This window comes from Erpetoichthys calabaricus, chromosome 3 (genome assembly GCF_900747795.2).
Source record: "Erpetoichthys calabaricus chromosome 3, fErpCal1.3, whole genome shotgun sequence".
Lineage (NCBI taxonomy): Eukaryota > Metazoa > Chordata > Cladistia > Polypteriformes > Polypteridae > Erpetoichthys > Erpetoichthys calabaricus.
The window spans coordinates 136,337,033-136,353,673 of record NC_041396.2 but is presented as its reverse complement, the minus strand read 5'-3'; positions in this window follow the sequence as shown (position 1 = coordinate 136,353,673).

Sequence of the window (16,641 nt, the reverse complement as noted above, 5' to 3'; positions counted from 1 at the left end):
AAGTAGAGTCTGCAAAGTGTTGGCACTGAGATGTGGCATCAGCGCCATAGTTGAAGCCCCTAACGTTGCGGTCAGCAAGTCGGCTAACATCCGCCATGTGCCGTCTTTCAGTTGCGAGAAGCAGATCATAGAATGGTTGAAACTGTTGCCCCTAACGTTGCGCCACGGCGTGTGGTTCGTTTATACCTCGTGTCTTCTCATTAAACTTTTATCTCGCTAATATGTTATTGCAATCCGCAGCGGGAGCGTTTCTATAAACTTAATTTAAAGTTACGTTTTACACCTGCTTTGTTTCCCTTATGAACATGCTTGTATGCTTAACTCGCTCCGTTCTCAATTGTTTAATTAATTTTTTGCTCTTCGCTGTTTGCGGCTGTTCCTCCATTTCCCCCTACTTCGTTCTTTTATCTCGCGAATATGTTATTGCAATCCTTAACGGGAGCGTTTCAATAAACTGATTGAAAATAGTTTTGCATTTACCTTTTTAGTAAAAGGCGAGCTTTTAAGCCTGAGAAATGACCCTGTAAATGCACACGTTTAATTGGACATGTGTTAATATGTATGGTTACACAGTATTAAAAGACAGTGAACAACGTCAGTTACCTTTGTTCCCGCGTTTGATAAAAGGTGAGCTTTTAAGCCTGAGAAATCACCCCGTAAATGCACACGTTTAATTGCACATGTGTTAATATGTATGCTTACACAGTATTAAAAGACAGTCAAAAATTAACGTCATTTACCTTCGTTCCCGCGTGTGACTCGTGCTGTAAATGTCTTCCTTGTTTTTAGTTCACGTGATTACGTAGGAGGCGTGATGACGCGATACGTGACTCCGCCTCCTCCATTACAGTGTATGGACAAAAAATATGTTCCAGTTATGACCATTACCCTTTGAATTTCGAAATGAAACCTGCCTAACTTTTGTAAGTAAGCTGTAAGGAATGAGCCTGCCAAATTTCAGCCTTCCACCTACACGGGAAGTTGGAGAATTAGTGATGAGTGAGTCAGTCAGTCAGTGAGTCAGTCAGTCAGTCAGTGAGGGCTTTGCCTTTTATTATTATAGATAACCTCTTTAACACACTACTTCTCCGCTGCGAAGCGCGGGTATTTTGCTAGTTTTTAATAAAACTACTGCAATATGTTGACACAAATAAAAGACTAACCTTATCTACAAGCAGTTCTTGCTGTCATATAAGTACATGTATCTAGTTAGTTACAGTAATAAGAGCGTAGAAAGCACAACGTGTCCAGCGTGTGGTCATCCAGGCTAGTGCGCACCTTCATGCAGAGTACACCAGCCACAGAGAAAGCACGCTCTGCTTCAACTGAAGTAGGTGGCACAGTCATCAGATACTGATACAATTGTTCTAAACAACACCCACACTTGCCATTGTTCTGAAACACTGCCATTTTAGCTTTTATTGATGCATTCAGTTTCTTGTCATCATTCTGTGATGGCAAGTTTCTTGGCACAGATAATGCGGATGCAACAGACTGACTCATTGCAATTTCAAGTTGCTGTTCAAAGCTGTTGTCTGATGAAGTGCAAACTGCAGCAATGGCGCCACCTTAATTATTTTCAACTATAACTCTGTTATTTCTTGATCGATTTTTACACTTTTACACGCTATATATGTGAGCTTGGCCGTTCCCGTTTTCACGGGAATTACAGCAGTTTAGGAATGAAAAATGTCTAGGAATGGATTCCCTAGTTGGTACCCTAGAGTGGCACATATCTTGGAAGAAGTCCTATCAGCTTTATTTGGATTTTAAAAAAATGACATAATAATAATAATAATAATAATACTACACGTTGTAATATCTTACATTTATATAGCATTTTTCTGGCTACTCACAGCGATTTTCATAGACATAGTTAAAAAAAGACAGTGTTAGCGCTTGATTTTTTTTTTTTTTAATTAAAAAATGTTCAATATTGTAGCCTAATTTTTCAGAACAGAAATAGAATTCTAAAGATTAGCTCCGGCCATGAAAATGAGTATCTCTGCCAGCTGACAGAACAGAGGGCCACAATAGAAAGGCAAGCGATACTAAAGGGTGCCTGTGAACTTTTAAAAGGGATTTTGAACAATTTTGCCTTTCCAGTGTTCATTTTAAAAGCAGCAGACAGGGGCCCAGATTTGTACAGCTCTGCTCCAGCCGTAGAAATTAGTGTCCCCTTCAATGGAAGGTACAGACCACCACAGTAGACATGAAAGTGATATAAAATTGTTCAAATACAAACTCAACCATTTTTACTGTTTAGCGTTTATGTTGTAAGCAGTATTCATGTGGCACACGTTTCTATGGCAAAGCCTCCACTGAGGAAATGAGCGCCCCCACCAGTGGATGAGTAAGGACATAGTAGACAAAAAAGTGATATAGAAGACTTCCTTCAATCTTTTTAAATGAATTGTGGACAGTTTTATAATTCCAGTATTAATTTTGCAAGTAGAAGACAGGGGACACACATTTCTACAGCATAGACCAAGCTGTGGAAATGAGTGTCTCCTCTGCTAGAAGGGATTAAGAGACACACTCAATATGAAAGTAAGACTGTCTGATAGGCTTATTAAAGAAACTGTACACAATTTTAACTGCCTGGTGTTCATTATGTAAAGGACCACAGCAGATAAGGAATGCCACGGACTGCTTCCTACAAGTTTTTAAAATACATTTGATGAGTTTTAATTTCCCATGAAAAACTGTGCACATAACTCCTATGTGTTTTATAGGATAATTGCACCTGCTGTGAAAATGAAATCCCTCTCTAATGTACAGGGGTGAAAGGGTGGTTGTGACAGGAAATTTATTTCTTTATTTATATAGAACTTAAAGTATTTCATTCCAATGGTTTTAATTACTCATATGGCGGAGGTGAAATTTGAGTTCAACAACAAAGCCTTTCCCTTAGATTTTTTTTTTCCTTTTTTATCCCCAGGAACAACCACCTGTGTAAATGTTTAAGAGCAAGCTTTCACTTATAGCATGACAATGGATGTATACATTTATTTTAACGAGCTGTCTTTTAAATGTCTTTGTAAAGTGTTACTGGGTGTTGAGCAATGAATTATTATTACTGATATTTTACTAAATTTTACTATCCATGTTTCTTTGTTGATGAGCCCCGTTGAAGATTTTTTTGGTAACAAGAACAGTAAACACACCAAAACGACTGAAAATATTGCTTTGAAAAAATATGACACAAAACAAGTCTGTGACGTAGATTCTATACCATTTTATAAGATTTTTATATCATTATTTTAATAATATATATACACTATACGTGAACTATAAATAAATACATGTATAATTTCATGCATTTTGACCAGTTTACATCTCAACTGGTTAAGAATTTGTATATAATCAACTTATACGAACCTTTACTTCAATAATATACACATTATGTTTGTATTGCGTGTGCACCTTGCTGTGTAATTATTTCAATGAACACATGGTATTGTCGAGCACATACTGTCCACATTTATACCCCACTACGTAGCAGCTGAATTTGATCACGCATTCACACGTATAATAATAATAGTAATTCCTTGCGTTTTTATAGCACCTTTCTTACTACTCAAAGCAATTTGTAAAAATAAATAAATAAATAAAATAACAGAAAGGGAGCCCCCCGGACACAAACCAGTGATCATTTAACAGCGAGTCAGCAATCTTACCCCTACCACCACCTCTTCCTGTTAGATAAGGCGCATTATAATTTTGAGTACTATTTTTTTATTTTAAACTGTCATAAATAAATTATATCAAAAAGGTTTTTTTAAAAAGCCAATTTGAAGCAAAGAGGGTAAATAATAACTTATTATTTTTTTTGTAAGTAAATCAAAAATATTTTTTGGGGTATGGCAGAATTTTACTTATTACTTTATTTGTGCCATGAGATGAAAAAGGTCGAAAATGGCTGGTTTAGATATATATACAGTACTGTGCAAAGGTTTTAGGCAGGTGTGAAAAAATGCTGTAAACAAAGAATGCTTTCAAAAATGGAAGTGTTAATCATTTATTTTCATCAATCAACAAAATGCAGTGAATGAACAAAAGAGATCTAAATCAAATCAATATTTGGTGTGACCACCCTTTGCCTTCAAAACAGCATCAATTCTTCTAGGTACACTTGCACACAGTTTTTGAAGGAACTTGGTTGGTAGGTTGTTCCAAACATCTTGTAGAACTAACCACAGATCTTCTGTGGATGTAGGCTTCCTCACATCCTTCTGTCTTTTCATGAAATCCAAGACACACTCGATGATGTTGAGATCAGGGCTCTGTGGGGGCCATACAATCACTTCCAGGATTTCTTGTTCCTCTTTACGCTGAAGATAGTTCTTAATAACAACAACAACATTTATTTATATAGCACATTTTCATACAAAAAGTAGCTCAAAGTGCTTTACATAATGAAGAGAAGAAAAATAAAAGACAAAATAAGAAATTAAAATAAGACAACATTAATTAACATAGAAAGGAGTAAGGTCCGATGGCCAGGGTGGACAGAAAAAACAAAAAAAAACTCCAGAAGGCTGGAGAAAAAAAAATAAAATCTGTAGGGTTTCCAGGCCACGAGACCGCCCAGTCCCCTTTGGGCATTCTACCTAACATAAATGAAATAGTCCTCTTTGTAGTTCGGGCTTTTCACGGAGTCACTTGATGCTGATGGTCATACAGACTTCTGGCTTTTAATCCATCCATCATTGTTGGAACATCATGGTGCTTTGGGTAGATGGTGGTGGCGCATGCCACCACCAACAGGACACCGGAAAAGGAAACAGAAGAGAGAGTAGGGGTTAGTACAGATTTTGAATGAATAGTTATTATAATGAATTAGATATACAGAGTATCAGGATTAAATTACAGTGAAGTTATGAGAAGGCCATGTTAAAATAATGTGTTTTCAGTAGTTTTTTAAAGTGCTCCACTGTATTAGCCTGGCGAATTCCTACTGGCAGGCTATTCCAGATTTTAGGTGCATAACAGCAGAAAGCCGCCTCACCACTTCTTTTAAGTTTTGCTCTTGGAATTCTAAGGAGACACTCAGTTGAGGATCTGAGGTTACGATTTGGAATATAAGGTGTCAGACATTCCGATATATAAGCCGGGGCGAGATTATTTAAAGCTTTATAAACCATAAGCAGAATTTTAAAGTCAATTCTGAATGACACAGGTAACCAGTGTAGTGACATCAAAACTGGAGAAATGTGTTCGGATTTTCTTTTCCTGGTAAGGATTCTAGCAGCTGCATTCTGCACTAGTTGCAAACGATTGATGTCTTTTTTGGGTAGTCCTGAGAGGAGTGCGTTACAGTAATCTAGCCGACTGAAAACAAACGCATGAACTAATTTCTCTGCATCTTTCGATGATATAAGAGGTCTAACTTTTGCTATGTTTCTTAGGTGAAAAAATGCTGTCCTAGTGATCTGATTAATATGCGATTTAAAATTCAGATTACAATCAACGGTTACCCCTAAGCTTTTTACCTCCGATTTGACTTTTAATCCTAATGCATCCAGTTTATTTCTAATAGCCTCATTGTATCCATTATTGCCAATCACTAAGATTTCAGTTTTTTCTTTATTTAATTTGAGAAAGTTACTATTCATCCATTCTGAGATACAAGTTAGACATTGTGTTAGCGAATCAAAAGATTTGGGGTCATCAGGTGCTATTGATAAATACAGCTGTGTGTCAATCAGCATAGCTGTGGTAGCTCACGTTGTGCCCTGAGATAATCTGACCTAATGGAAGCATGTAGATTGAGAAGAGCAGTGGACCCAGGATAGAGCCTTGTGGAACACCATATAGAATATCATGTGTCTTTGAGTTATAATTACCACAACTAACAAAGAATTTTCTCCCTGCCAGGTAGGATTCAAACCAATTTAAGACACTGCCAGAGAGGCCCACCCATTGACTAAGGCGATTCTTAAGAATATTATGACCAATGGTGTCAAATGCGGCACTCAGATCTAAGAGGATGAGAACAGATAAATGGCCTCTGTCTGCATTTACCCGCAAGTCATTTACTACTTTAACGAGTGCAGTTTCTGTGCTGTGATTTGTTCTAAAACCTGACTGAAATTTATCAAGAATAGCATGTTTATTGAGGTGCTCATTTAACTGTATAATGACTGCCTTCTCTAGAATTTTACTTAAGAAAGGCAGGTTAGAGATGGGTCTATAATTTTCAAGAGCTGAGGGATCGAGATTATTTTTCTTAAGTAGGGGTTTAACTACCGCAGTCTTAAGACAGTCTGGGAAGACCCCCGTATCTAATGACGAATTTACTATGTCAAGAACATTATCACTAAGCACGCCCGATACTTCTTTGAAAAAATTTGTTGGTATTGGGTCAAGGGCACAGGTGGAGGGTTTCATTTGAGAAATTATTTTATGTAAATCAGGTAAATCTATCCTAGTGAAAGACTTTAATTTGTTTATTATGGGGTACTGGGGTTTAGGAGGATCCTTAGTGTTGGGGAGATATACTATGTTATTTCTAATATCATTAATTTTTTGATTGAAAAATACAGCGATAGCCTCACAGGTTTTACTGGAAGTACTTAGGAGGCATTCCTTTGAGTTACCTGGGTTTAACAGACGATCAATTGTCGAAAATAAGACTCTGGGATTACTACCATTGTTATTTATAAGCTTAGAGAAATAGCAGCGCCTCTCAAGACGGACTGTGTTATCGTATTCTGTTATTTTAACTTTTAATATTTCATAGTCAATAGTTAGTTTAGTTTTCCTCCATTTACGCTCAGCTCTACGGCATGTTCTCTTTAAATCAGACACTCTTTGGGTCTTCCATGGTATAACAATGCTAGAAGATTTTTTAACTGTCTTTTCAGGTGCAACTAAGTCAACAGCAGCCCTCACTTTAGTATTAAATCTTTCCACCTTACTATTTACATTCTCCTCGCTATTATAGTTGGCACTATAAACGGACTGATTGGTTAGAATGTTTGAAAGTTTTAAAGCTGCTAATGAGTCAAAGAACCGTTTTTTAACAATATGCTTCTCATGAGTGTTTTCTATCATTATTTCTATATTAAAGAGTAGAAGAAAATGGTCTGATAGACCAATATCAATGACCTGCTTTATATCAACTTTTAGTCCTTTAGTAATTACTAAGTCTAACGTATGACCTGCTTTATGTGTAGGCTGATTAACGAGCTGTCTCAAATCAAGAGAGTCCAGGAGGTTCATAAATTCTTTTACTTTCTGGTCACATTGATTATCTATATGAAAATTAAAGTCGCCGACTATTAAGAGTGTGTCATAGTTCGTAATTAAGATTGACATCAAGTCAGAGAATTCCTCAAAGAAAGACGCGTTGAATTTTGGAGGTCTGTACACGGATAATACTAGAACGTGAGAATCTCCCTGAATAATAATGGCGAGATACTCAAAAGACTTGAATTTACCAAAACTGATATTTTTGCATTTTAACCTGCTTGAGTAAATGTTTGCTAGCCCTCCACCTCTCTTTCCTTGGCGATCAGCACGAGTAAAACTGTAATCCGGAGGCGCAGATTCGATTAAAACAGCTGCGCCATCTGAGCTAAGCCACGTTTCACTTAGTGCAATAAAATCTATTTTTTTATCATTAATAAGATCGTTGATAAAAAACGTCTTGTTAGTTAAAGCTCTAACATTTAATAGAGCCATATTCAATGTTTCGGAGGAGCAGAGATGAATACTATGTGCGTTATTGATATATGGAACAGGAATTAAGTTATTTTTATTAGCGCCGCTCTGCGTGTATTTTTTGTTTAATCTATGATATGTTTTTATAGTTTTAATACATTGTTCATCTAAAGTAGTAACTTTAATTAAATTATTGGTGTTTATGCCGTATTGCCTAGATTTTCTATGTGCATTAAGATTGGTTATTACAGTATTTATGTTGTGCACTTTTATGGAAGATTTTATTAAACAATTATCATGACCAAGCACAGGAGTGGCATTTCGGAAGGGGTTAAAAGCAGAGATAGATAGTCAAGATAAACAAATTACCTTGGATATGTTTTCGGAGAGGACCCGGGCGCCGAAGCTATTCGGATGCAGGCCATCTCGCTTGAAAAAACGCGGTCTTTCCCAAAAGAGGTCCCAGTTGTTGATGAAACCGATGTCTTGATTCTTGCAGAAGCCCTGCAGCCAGTTGTTTAAACCAAGCAGACGACTGTAGTACTCGTTTGATCGTCTGACGAGAGGGAGTGGACCCGAGATGAAGATCTTTGCCGATGGGGTCCTCTCCTTTGTGTCTTTAATTAATGCAGTGAAGTCTGCCTTGAGGATCTCGGACTGTCGGTGCCTTATGTCGTTTACGCCAGCATGTAAAACAATTGCTCCAACTGCCCTGTTCTTGTAGATCGCCGGCGCACGTCTCGTCACATCTCGGACACGAGCACCGGGAAAACAAGAAACAAAAGATTTTCTATTAGGGCAAGTGATATTGAGGTTCCTAACAATAGAATCACCTACCACTATTACATCACTAGGAGCTGAAGGCGAACTGGGGACGCTTAGAGGGTCAAACCGGTTCTGCGTTACGATGCTTGCCTGTGCCGATGGAGGTGTTCTGGCCTTGAACCCCCGCCTGCATTGCTGAAATACACCGAGGTCATCATCGGTGTTGCTCCTACGAGGGGCGGGGGTGAAGGTGACTTGAGCGGCACAACGCGGGGTTGATGTTACGCTGATAACAGATGGCGAGGACGGTTTATCCAACAGCCGAGCCTTCAGATCTCTGAGGTATCGTCGTCTGGACAGAAGTTTCTGAATCTGTTCATCGAGTGCCTGGAGTTCCTCGACTACAATTTCAACGCGATTCACCTCACTATCGGCCATTGTCCGCTTCTGTTTCTGCTTCCGCTTCCGCTTCGTGCCCTAGGAAGAATGAGAGAGAGATAGGTTAATGTCTTTGGCTGTATGTTTGGGGTCGTTGTCCTGCTGCAAAATAAATTTGGGGCCAATCATACACCTCCCTGATGGTATTGCATGATAGATAAGTATCTGCCTGTATTTCTCAGCATTGAGAACACCATTAATCCAACTCCATTTGCAGAAATGCAGCCCCAAACGTTCAAGGATCCTCCACCATGCTTCACTGTTGCCTGCTGACATTCATTATTGTACCGCTCTCCAGCCCTTTGACGAACAAACTGCCTTCTGCTACAGACAAATATTTCAAATTTTGACTCATCAGTCCAGAGCACCTGCTGCCATTTTTCTGCCCCCCAGTTCCTATGTTTTCATGCATACTTGAGTCGCTTGGCCTTGTTTCCACGTCGGAGGTATTGCTTTTTGGCTGCAACTCTTCCATGAAGACCACTTCTGGCCAGACTTCTCCGGACAGTAGATGGGTGTACCTGAGTCCCACTGGTTTCTGCCAGTTCTGAGCTGATGGCACTGCTGGACATCTTCCGATTTCAAAGGGTAATAAGCTTGATGTGTCTTTCATCTGCTGCACTAAGTTTCCTTGGCCGACCACTACATCTACGATCCTCAGCGTTGCCCGTTTCTTTGTGCTTCTTCAAAAGAGCTTGAACAGCACATCTTGAAACCCCAGTCTGCTTTGAAATCTTTGTCTGGGAGAGACCTTGCTGATGCAGTATAACTACCTTGTGCCTCGTTCCTGTGCTCAATCTTGCCATGACATGAAACTGTCTTCCACAACCTCACCTTGGTAGCAGAGTTTGGCTGTTCCTCACCCAGTTTTAAGCCTCCTACACAGCTGTTTCTGTTTCAGTTAATGACTGTGTTTCAACCTACGTGTGACATTGATGATCATTAGCTCCTGTTTGGTATAATTGGTTGATGATACACCTGACTATAATCCTACAAAATCCCTGATTTTGTGCAAGTGTACCTATAAGAATTGATGCTGGTTTGAAGGCAAAAGGTAGTACCACCAAATATTGATTTGATTTAGATTTTTCTTTTGTTCGCTCACTTTGCCTTTTGTAAATTGATAACAATAAACAATCATATTTATATGCTTTATAATATACTGGTTTGGATATATACTGTATAAATCAGTTCTGATAGATCAATTCAGATATATATATATATGCCGGTTCAGATATATATACATTGGTTTAGATATATATACACCGGTTCGGATATATATAAATCCATTCTGATAGATCGGTTTAGATATATATATGCCAGTTCATCCATCCATCCATCCATCCATTTTCCAACCCGCTGAATCCGAACACAGGGTCACGGGGGTCTGCTGGAGCCAATCCCAGCCAACACAGGGCACAAGGCAGGGAACCAATCCTGGGCAGGGTGCCAACCCACCGCAGGACACACACAAACACACCCACACATCAAGCACACACTAGGGCCAATTTAGAATCACCAGTCCACCTAACCTGCATGTCTTTGGACTGTGGGAGGAAACCGGAGCGCCCGGAGGAAACCCACGCAGACACGGGGAGAACATGCAAACTCCACGCAGGGAGGACCCGGGAAGCGAACCCGGGTCTCCTAACTGCGAGGCAGCAGCGCTACCACTGCGCCACCCTATGCCAGTTCAGATATATATATTATATATACATTGGTTTAGATATATATACACTGGTTTAAATATATATACAACGGTTCGGATATATATAAATCCATTCATATAGGTCAGTTTACATATTCTTTTCTGGTGTCAGTGCGTGCATGTGCGAGTGCTTATGCCTAAAAAAAGATCGTCCTGTCAAAATAAGAGACTCTTTCTCCTTCTTGATGTGAATCATCTTTAAATTAAATGCTGCCAATAAGGAATAATAGAAATCACCGCGCTGCTTTCTATCTTTGATGAACTAACATTTTATGGGGTGAAAATAATGATCGCCCCTGACAGATACACTTAATCAGTAGTTTGTGTGATCCATGATTTGTGAGTTTGAGTGTGTGTGTGTGTGTGTGTGTGTGTGTGTGTGTGTGTGTGTGTGTGTGCGTGTACATGCGTGTTTGTGGTTTTGTCAGTTTTACTATAAAAACAGTTAGACATCAGTTATTTGTGAAGCAGGGATATTCTGGTCATTCTGATCCCTGATCAACATTTAAAAGAAACAGAGCAACTCCAGTGTTTTCCTCCATAACATCCTTTTAGCAAATAGGATGGTAGCCATGATAAAGTGACACTCTGCTTTCCATCCCTTTTGTTTGACTTGCTCACCATGGAAGCTAATGCTGACTAATCGCTCTGAGTAGCCATCTGGCTATAAAGGCTTGGTGGGCAGTGAAATGCTGACAGCAACTTTGTTAAATTGACATTTTTCTAGTTTTGGAAAGAGACTATGCTTCTTAGGTCTCTTGAGGATTTGCAAGACATAAGAAATATTGGTACTGACATAATAAAAGAGTATTAAAATATGTAGAGCATCATATAGCACCTTCATTTATTCAGTTAGTTCTGAGACATGCAATGACAAATTATGTTCTTTAGTCGTTAGCCATTTATCAGTATAATCTATCTCTGGATTGTTCACTTTTTAAGTTGAAAACTTTTTCATGAACTTTTTTGTAACAGCTCTGTCCATAAAAACACCATCAACCCAAATAAAACATTTTAGTACTAAGACGGAATATCAAGAGTTCTGAACTAAATGGATGTCATTTAAACAGGCTAGGTAAAAACACCAGAAAAAAGAAGCTCAAAGCCATAATTCATTCTTGTCCTATTCATTATGAAACAGTATTTTATATTTTCATCATGTTCTCTTTGAAATGTGAGATTTTCTTTCCCTCTAACAAACATATCACTGACAAAAAATGCAAAATTGGCACCATAATGTCATGCATACATGTGCACAATAATGACGTGCACAGCAACATTTTGCCATGATCCTCCAATGCCCTTCTTGGATTGTGATAACATACATGCAATTTTTAACGAATAAGAAAAATTCAAAATATATAATTCTAAGAAGCAAAACTATAATTATGAGCATGAGGAAAAGTATGCTAAACAAAACATAAACACTAGGATCTTAATGCAAATTTTGTAGCCATGTTCTTGGCGTTGTAGAACTTTTCACACAGGGCAGCTTCAGGATTAAGACTCAAATAACGTTAATCAGGCACTATGTCTGAGGCTCTGCCTGTATTTACCTTGCACACAATGTGTCTTGGAATAAACAGAGTAAGGAAAACAGAACAAATTATTAAATAGTATTTTGCATCCTTTGATTGGCCAATATGGACATCATAAAAAATAAATGGTTTAAATGGTTTAAATAAATGTTTTTCTTTTTCTTGAGTATTTTCAAATTAGATTATGCGTTGAGCAGAATGTGAATTGTTGCAGCTTTTTAATTGAATCTCTCTGTCAGTTTAAACTAAAGAGCAAGCCCTATAACTGTTAAATTAAGTCATCTTGCCTAAAAAAGATGCCTGTCTTTACCTGTGAACGCATTAATTCTGATTGTGTGGGTGATCCTTTGTAAACAAATGCAGATGCTGACGTTATCAAGTGACATAGTTACTGACATCCTGTTTGCTCAAGGTTAGAAATCAATTTTGATTATTTAAAAGACACAGCAGGTTATAAAAGTATTTTAGTCTTTTACAGTAAAATCTGCCATGAGATTGGATATAGGTGAAGCAAATACAATATAAATATATGTATGTGTAAAAACGTGAACAAATTTTAAAAACGTGTAGAAATTTCATGCGGATTATATATATATTGTCACACACATGTGAATAGGAGGCAGCTAAAGGGCTTGAGTAATTGTAATACTACATCAGACCACGGGGCGGCAGGATGCGCTGACTGTCTTTCTCAGTTCCTTACAGACCATTCCCAGGAAATCCCACCAGGTTCTGGCACCTTGGATGACATCACTTCCAGTTCCTGCCCCAATGATGTCACTTCATCTACGGGCCTTTAAAGCCACCAGCTTACCTACAGTCTGGCAGTTCTGTTTTGGACTCGGTCTTGTGAACATCTCTGTTCAATTATTTAAAAACTTTCACAGCCGGGATACAATTTATGGGTGGCTGTCCCAAATCTTTATGATGACTGGAGTGAATTACTTGTTACTATATATATATATATATATATATATATATATATATATATATATATATATATATATGCAAACATGGTCATAAATATTTGTACTGTGACTTTTATACATACTATATAGCATTTTATATGCTGAAAAAACTGTTCAAAAAATGAAAGGAACACTTTTTAATCAGTGTATAACATCAAGACAATGAAACTTCTGGGATATTGATCTGGTCAGTTAAGTAGCAGAGGGGGTTGTTAAACAGTTTTAGCTGCTTTGGTGTTAATGAAATTAACAACAGGTTCACTGGAGGGGCAACAATGAGAGGACACCCAAAACAGGAATGGTTTAACAGGTGAAGGCCACTGATATTTTCCCTCCTTATCTTTTCTGACTGTTTTTTCCCTAGTTTTGCATTTGGCTACGGTCAGTGTCACTACTGGTAGCATAAGGTGATACCTGGACCCTACAGAGGTTGCACAGGTAGTCCAACTTCTCCAGGATGGAACATCAATATGTGCCATTGCCAGAAGGTTTGCTGTGTCTCCCAGCACAGTCTCAAAGGCATGGAGGGGATTCCAGGAGATAGGCAATTACTCTAGGAGAACTGGACAGGGCCATAGAAGGACCTTAACCCATCAGCAGGAATGGTATTTGCTCCTTTGGGCAAGGAGGAACAGGATGACCTACAAAATAACCTCCAGTAGGCCACTGGTATGAATGTCTCTGACCAAACAATCAGAAACAGACTTCATGAGAGTGGCAAGAGGGCCTGTCCTCTAGTGGGCCCTGCGCTCACTGCCCGGCACCATGGAGCTCAATTGGCATTTGCCATAGAATACCAGAATTGGCAGGTCCACCACTGGTGCCCTGTGCTTTTCACAGATGAGAGCCCTGAGCACATGTGACAGACATGAAAGGGTCTGGAGAAGCCATGGAGAATGTTATGCTGCTTGTAACATCGTTCTCCACGACTAGTTTGATGGTGGGTCAGTGATGGTTTGGCAAGCATATCCATAACCTCTACAGGCTAGACAACAGTACCTTGACTGCCATTAGACATCAGGATGAAATCCTTGGACCCATTGTCAGACCCTAAGCTTGTGCAGTGGGTCCTGGGTTCCCCCTGGTGCACGATAATTCCTGGCCTCATGTGGCGAGAGTATGCAAGCAGTTCCTGGAGGATAAAAGAATTGATACCATTGACTGGCCCCCACTCTCGCCTGACCTAAATCCAATAGAACACCACTGGGCTATTATGTGTCGGTTCATCCGTTGCCACCAGGTTGCACCTCAGACTGTCCAGGAGCTCAGTGATGCCCTGGTCCAGATCTGGGAGGAGATCCCCCAGAAAACCACCCATTGTCTCATTAGGAGCATGCTTTGACGTTGTCAGGCATGCATACAAGCATATGGGAGCCATACAAATTACTAAGTATGATTTTGAGTTGCTGCAATGAAATTTTAGCAAAATGGACTAGCCTGCCGCATCATTTTTTCACTTTGATTTTAGGGGTGTCTTTGAATTCAGACCTCTGTAGGTTGATAATTTTAATTTCCATCAAACGATGTGGCATCCTTTCATTCCTAACACATCGCCCAGTCCATATCAGTATAGATATCCAGTACGATTTTTTCAATTGAGATCTGATGTGTTTTCAAAGTGTTCCTTTAATTCTTTGAGCAGTATATATAAGGTTTGGTGGAACAATACTCATTTATTTTTACAAGAGTATTATTATTGTATGTAGTATTGTAGAAAAAAGATTTACGCTGCTTTTCCCTTTTTACTTCAGGCTAGCTTGAGAAACTTTAAATTGTAGATAGGAGCTAAGATTAAATGTTCATTAGCCCAGTTGTACAAGGCATAATAGGAAAAATAAAGTCGACGGTAACAGAGGACGTCCTTGCCGAGTACTACGTTTGAGTTTGAAGTAGTTTGAGATAATACAGACAAACATTCTGTAATGGTATAAACTAATTTCATCCATGCACATATGTTTGGACCGATCCCAAATTTGTGCAATATGGTGAATAGGTAGTCCCATTCAACAATGTCAAATTCATTTTCTGCATCCAAAGGTAATAAGATCTTTGTTTACATTAAACAAAAACCAATGAATAGAAGCTAAGTGTCTGCCTTTAATAAATTAGGTCTTGTGATATTAAAGAAGGAAGAACTTTCTCAATCCTTCAAGCTAGAACTTTGGAGAGTATCTAAACATAATTTTTTCAGAAGTGAAATTGGTCTATATTATGCACATTCTAGTAAATCCCTATTTTACTTTGGGATGACGGTAATTAATACTTGTCGAAAAGTTTGAGGTAGAATTTTGTCTATAGATTCTATAAATGTTCTACTAATGATAGTGGAGTTAATTTGTTTGTTTTTTTTTACAAAATTCCACTGGGTAACCATCAGGACCTGCTACTGTCACATTTTGGAGTGTATTTATAGCTCCACTAATTCTGAGAGTGTCAGATGTTTGTTCAGTTCCGCTGCGCTAAGAGTAATCTAGCTGTGGCATTTTCATTGCATCAAAAAACTCGTTAGATTGTGTCTTGTCTTCTTTAAACTGATTAAAATACAAGGAATTATAGTACTCCCTAAATGTGTGAGTTATTGTTTTATGGTCAATGATTTTATGTCCATCTGTGCTGGTAATTTCTATTATTGCATTTCGAACTTCTTGCTTGTGGACTAGTTGAGTTAAGATCTTAGTAGCCTTATCTCTGTGTTCATAGTAATGGTGTTGCAATTTAAAGATGTGCAGTTCCATTTCTTTTGTTGTCACAAAGTTAAATTCTGATTGCAGAACCTGTCTTATTGCATAAAATGCCTCATTTGGAGATCATTTCCATGCTCAAATCACAATGTATAAAACCAAATCTTGGAGTAAAACCATGTACATTTTCACACTAGCTCAAACTCTGGCATGTGCAAGTTCTCAGCTCGGTTTTGCAAACTGGTGGCATCCAGCGTCAAAGCAGTGTTTTTGTTCCAGTGTGGTTTCCCTTTCTTTTTTAGATTCACATCCCTGACATGGCTTTATCATATACACTGAAATTAACCACATATTGTTTATTAGTTTAAGGCATCTGATTGTAATTAACCTGTAACACTATAACAGTCCACAGAATAGCCAAACTATTCCAAATTCCATAGCTGCTTTAGCGTTGTTACTCTCACTACACCTTCTTCTTCTTCTTTCAGCTGCTCCCGTTAGGGGTTGCCACAGAGGATCATCTTTATCCATATTACTCTCACTGCACCACTCTGAGTATTTATATCACTGTATCTGAGTGTGGAATCACAGCTCTACAGCAGCTGATCGGAAAGAGAATTATTGGTGTACAGCATCTAGCACACGCTGCCTATTTGAACTGCTCTCATACGGCAAACGCTTCAGAGCCTTTCCTGTACTGACCTCTCGGTTCAGAAACAGTTTCATCCAAAGAACTAAAAACGCAATCAATCAGTCCATCAAGTGCTCCTTGTAGAACTGTTTGTACTTATAAGTACAATTACCTCACTGTAAACATGCGATACAGTTATAAAATTGCACAACCTGAGCCACTTTAGCACGTATTTACATATGAT